Genomic DNA, 6,334 nt, shown 5'->3' on the forward strand with positions numbered 1-6,334 from the left:
AATGGTCGGTGGCCGATTTCAAAGGCGGACTTGTCTTCTTAAGGGTGGCCACAAATGGGCGAATCGAAGAGTCCATTTGGACTTTTCTACACAAGGGCGGCTACACAAGGCTGCCTCTCATTAGAGAGGGCAGCCCTTTTGGCCTATAAAAGGAGGCCATTTCTACACACATTTTGGAGGGTGAAGTTGACGCAACAAGGTGGGTGTGAGGTGGTGAGAATGAAGCAAGGTGGAAGCTCTATTAAGGGTATAATCCCTTTGTAACCTACTTCTTGTTTGAAGTACTAAAGCCATTGAGTGGCTGCTTTCCCGTGGATGTATCCCACATTGGGTGAACTACGTATATCATGCGTGATCTCTCTCTCTCTCTCTACTCTATAATCTCTCGTGTGTGATAATTTGTCTCTTTCCATTAAGTAAGCTACTCAAACATCTATTTAGCTACGTCCTATTTCCTAACAACCGGTATCAGCGCAAGGTTTGCTCGTAGCTAAAGTATCTCAAGGAAAGGATTCCTTGAATTGAGTGGGAGTAATGGCGGAGGGAGGGAAGCTCAAAATCGAGAAGTTCAACGGTAAAAACTACCAACATTGGAAGATGCAGATTGAAAACTATCTCTACCAGAAGGACTTCTATTTGCCACTAGGCGGTCTTGCAAAGAAGCCTGCAACGATGGCAAATGAAGCATGGATTTTCCTTGACCAAAAGGCATTAGGAACAATCTGGCTAAGCTTGGCGTCAAAGGTGGCCTGCAATGTTTCGGAGATGAAGACCACAGAGGACTTGATGAAGTCACTTGACGGCCTCTACGAGAAACCATCGGCATCCAATAAGGTATTTCTCATGAAGCGCTTGTTCAATCTAAAGATGGTAGAGAATGGTTCAGTTGCAGAACACCTAAATGACCTAAACACCAACATGAGTCAACTTAGATTGGTGAAAATCAATTTCAATGATGAAGTGCGACCTCTCCTTATATTATCGTCTCTACCAGATAGTTGGGACAACCTTGTGATGGTTGTAAGTAATTCTTGTGGGTATTCTCGTAAGCGAGGAAATACGAAGGAGAAGCACATGCGAATCATCAAGTGATGCACTGTCAGTGGAAACGAGAGGAAGGTGTAAGGAGAGGTTCAAAAACCAAAAGGGACGTGATCGCTCAAGGCGGAGCAAATCACGCACAAAGTCAGTTCTTGAATGCTGGAACTGCGGCAAGAAGGGCCACCTCAAGAAGGATTTCTAGTCCATGAAGAAGAAGGAGTTGGAGTATCAAGACAACAAGCCAACATCGGAGGCCAATGTGGCAGGTAAAGTAGAGCAAGATGCTCTAATTCTCTCATTAGACAATGTGTCTAATTCTTGGATAGTAGATTCAGAGGCTTCATTCCATGCGATATCACACAAGCAACATTTCCAAGATTACACCAAAGGTAATTTTGGGTATGTATACTTGGGAGATGATAAAGCTTATGAAATTATCGGCAAAGGTACAGTTTGTGTCAAAACTGCTAACAAAAATGAATGGAAGCTTAAAGATGTTAGGCATGTTCCTTCTCTTCGCAAGAATTTGATCTCAACACGACAATTGGACGATGAAGGTCACAACATTGCATTCGAAAACAAACAATGGAAGATCTCAAAGGGATCTTTGGTGGTTGCCAAAGAAGAAAAGGTTGGTACACTTTACTTGTGTATTGTCAGCTCGCAATTTTCAGCTTGTGCAACAACTACAGAGGTCGACAGTGCGGTGTGGCACTACCGGCTTGGGCATATGAGTACCAAAGGAATGCAAATCCTTCAATCAAAGAAGCTTCTACCAGGTTTGAAAGAAGTGGACTTAGAGTTCTCTAAAGGTTGTGTTTACGATAAACAAAAGAGGGTAAAATTTCAAAAATCAGGAAATGAAAGAAAAAATAAAAAACTTGAGTTGGTTCATTCTGATGTTTGGGATCCTGCACGTACACCATCACTTGGTGGCTCATTGTACTATGTAGCATTCATAGATTATGCAACTAGGAAAACATGCACTACAAGAGGTTCTTCATATTAGTGACGCTAGCAGTGCAACGCTCAAATGTGAAATCCACGGCGTCGCTATGGGCGTCGCTATGAGCATCGCTATATTATTTTTTTGTATAGCGACACGCATAGAGATGTCAAAAAAATAAATCCAGAGCACCAAAAACTCAGATCTCATATCTAAGTTTTGATGCTCTAACGAAGCAGATATACCCGCGTCTCTCTCTCTCTCTCTCTCTCTCTCTCTCTCTCTCTCTCTTCCCCCCCCACACACACACGAGGAGAGGAAGGAGAGCCAGGTATGCTCCTTCCCTCTCCTCCCTCTCATGTTCCCTTCCCCTCTTTCTCTCTCTCCCTCTCTCTCTCACACACATACACACACATTGTGTATGAGAGAGAGAGAGAGAGAATGTACACACATGCATAAACAAAAAACACATACACACACACATTGAATGTACAAAGAATGTACACACACATGCATAAACAAAGAACGCATACACATACACATTGAGAGAGGAAAAGATAGAGAGAGAGAGAGAGAGAGAGAGAGAGAGAGAGAGAGAGAGAGATAAGAGGAGAAAACAAAGAGAAAGAGAGAGAGAGGGGGAGAGAGAAAGAAAAAAGAGAGAGAGAGAGAGAGAGAGAGAGAGAGAGAGAGAGAGAAAGAGAGGGGGGGGGGGGGGAGAAAGCAAAGAGAGAGTAAGAGAGAGACAAGGAGAGAAAACAGCGAGAGAGAGAGAGAGAGAGAGAGATTAAAAAAATAGAGAAAAGGAGAGAAAATATGAAATGAAATGTTATATTAAACGTCTTCAAAATTTCAAAATGGGATTTATGAGACCAATCCGATAGTCTCCTTGTGGATCGAATATAATGTCTGTGTTGTCCAAGAAAATAGTGCATTGGTCAGTGAAAAGCTTCCCCAGTGTCTGTCTTTGTAAATAGACGTACTATGACATATATAGACAAAGAGAGAGGGAAAGCAAAATAGAGAGAGAGAGAGAGAGAGAGAGAGGTGACATAGGTTTAAGATTTAGTTTTTATATTTAAGTTAGATTTAAGATTGTGCTAGATTTAAGATTAGATTAGATTTAGATTTAGGTTAAATTTAAAATTATGTTAGATTTAAAATTAGGTTAGATTTATTAGATTTATGTTAGATTTATGTTAGATTTAAGATTAGATTTTGGATTTAGTTTTTATATTAAAGTTTACCTTCAGGATTACGATTTAAATTTAGAGTTAGGTTTATGGTGATCCCTCTCTTCCTCTCCGCGGATGTGGCATTAAGTTGGAAAGCTTCAAGGGTATGATACTCATAATGGAGGCAGACATGTAATGTGCACAGTAATCCCTCAAACAAGGAGCTGCAGTGAAGAGATGTAAGCTGCTGTGAATTGCTACAGCTGAACAAGAGGCAAAGGGGTTTTGTCCACTATATGCATTGTAATGTAGATGTGGGTGTGTAGATTTATTCTACCCACAAATATAGGCATTGACCAATAAAGACGAGATTATAACCCGGTGGTTCTTATCTTCGTGCACCTCTAGACCGAGGTGTGCGGGGATCGGACATGATTAGAGAATTTGAGGTAGTTTACAGTGTGATCTATGGTTTCTTGATTGTGAGGGAGATTAAGAGAGAGAGAGAGAGAGAGAGAGAGAGAGAGAGAGAGAGAGATAAGAGACGAAGGATGCCAATAGAAGATTAAATTTATGTTCAGGTTATAAGGCTTTTACATTCATTATGAGTAGTGACGACCATGTGGGGCCGTCCAATCGAAACGCCTATCTCTCAACAAGGATCTTATGTCCTTGTAATCAATGCAAACATGATGTGTGACGAACAAGACACGTTTCTTTGCAGCACGTTTGCAAATTTGGTGAGTATGATCCATCTATTGTAGATCGAGTTGTTGCCAATTACAACTCGTCGGACTTTGACACTGGCCAACATACAACAATCTTGCAACCCAATAGATGTGTTCACATACGCTTCGGTCAAGCAACATACGTGAGGCCACAAGATGTACCCTGTGATAGCTCGCAGGGTGATCATGCAGACCACATTCCCAATGAGGCTATGTTTGAGGCCGAGATTGATAAAATGATCGAGACCAGTTGTCATCATCAACTACAACATTCCCGTGTGGTTGACTACCAAGAAGGGGCACCTGTTTCTAAGCTTGATTGTGCCGGGGCGGTATAAAGTGAAGAATATAGATGTGTATCTTTGTCCACTATTGGAAGAGCTACAACAATTGTGGATTGGCATAGAAGTGTTGGATATGAGTCGACACATAGGTCAACGCAATGCTTTGATCAGAGGCATTCTAATGTGGATCATGCATGATTATCTCGGACTAACAGAATGCTCAGGTGATATATACTCAAACTCAAACACTATAAATTTTGGTTTTTCTCAAGCTTATCTATTGTCATGTGTATCCATGCAGGGCTTCAAACAAGCGGATACAGAGCATGTGTCACATGTGGACCTAGACTTAATGCACATCGAGCTCCCTCACTGAAGAAGCAAACCTACGAAGGTCACCAAACGCATCTTCCAAAGAATCATGAGATACGCAACGGTTTTTTGGGAAGAGAGCTACCAAGGATGTCTGCTCAAGCACGATTAGAGAAAAAGGAGATGCCATTGGAGGGTAGCATGGCAGAAAGTTGGCTGGTATCAAAGTCCCTAATTTAAATTAGAGAGTGGCTAGACGGGTTTGATAAAGCCCGAGACACCCTATGGAAAACCATAGATGATGAGCGCATATCTGGGATTGTCATGTGCAATCTCGGTGTTGAGAAAAAAATGACAGAAGATCTCTACAAGCTAAAATCAATTGATTTTGCATGCTTCACAATCCAGTGATGCAAAAGTGGATTTCACAATATGAGGATGTCAAGCAAGAGCGACAAGGGGCGTGAATCGAGTGGGAAGACGGGGAAGATGACCATTGATGCATTAGCCTGGAACTGCTACTCTCTATGGGATGTATGTGGAGGATCTACAAAATGAAACGGAGGACATCTGTCTAAACAAAGAGCTCTGTATAGACATAGGGAGTTATGTTGAATTATGCGAGGATGAGAAAGAGGCCACTTAAAGCCATAAACATTGTATTTGAGCAATTTTGCTCCTTTTTATAATATATATTGTATTCACATGGAGTTCTATCCATTCTTGTCTATATGCTATACTTGAGAAATTTAAAGTGTGATTAATCAAATTATAACTTGTTCAGCTTTCTTCTCCATTCATCATTAAGATTTAATGTTTGTGTATTTAATGTAGGTATGGATGATGATCAGTTTCTTTCTTTCTTGTCACCCGAGCAGAGGAGGTGGTATGAGGAGCTTCATCACTCTAGAGCACCGTTGTGTCGTTCCACTCCTTCAACGTCTTCCTCTATTTCAGAGCGATCAACGAACTCCAACCATTCGGTGTCGACTAGACGATCTACACACTCTTCTAGCCACGGACTCTCTAGTGGTGGCGACGGCGGTTGCTATGGAGATGCCGCCGTTGATGCTTCGACACCTCCTCGTAGTTGAGGAGGATTCTTAACTTCCCCTTCTTTGCCCACCTCCATACCAGCCACGGCATCACCATCGACTCCAAGTTTTGCGTGACTATCGAGCGTTCTTGGCTACACACCACTCACTACTCCTCCGGGAGTCACCCCAGTCGACACTCCTCACTTCGAGGCCCAGACTCCAGTGGAGACACCTGTCGTCCATACCCCCATCGAGACACGGCTCGAGACCCTTGCCGAGACACCCAGGTTCATGCGTCACAGGCAAGAGGGATTGCCATACTCGATCGACATCAATGACCGAAGCATCTTGGATGACGACGGCAAGAAGGTAATCTCGCCCATGCACGGCCTTTGCTCTCAGGTGTTTCGACACTATATAGTAAACAACTGGAGTGAAGTGCCGAATTAATTAAAAGACATAATCATCAACATGTTGCATGACGAGTTTCCCGTGTCAAGTCGGGATGAGCGCTTCAATGAAGGCCTGATGAAGGTGCAGATGCGCGAATACTACAAGCACAAGCATTCTAAAGTGCAAAAAGCAATAAAGTATGGGTGAAACAAGCCAGATTGGCTGGCCAAAGAAGATTGAAAGAATGCAAAGCGAGTAGTGCGCGAGAATCCTGACAAGTGGAAGCAACAAAAGGAGGCAGCCAAAGCTATCTATTGAGCACATGCGTGTTTTTCGCTGTTTGGCTTATGGTTTAGTGCCACAAGTGCAGCGCAGAAAATGGGATGATAAGGCTGTCAAATGTATTTTTGTTGGTTAT

Source organism: Adiantum capillus-veneris, chromosome 21, assembly GCF_014529385.1.
Source record: "Adiantum capillus-veneris isolate H3 chromosome 21, ASM1452938v2, whole genome shotgun sequence".
Lineage (NCBI taxonomy): Eukaryota > Viridiplantae > Streptophyta > Polypodiopsida > Polypodiales > Pteridaceae > Adiantum > Adiantum capillus-veneris.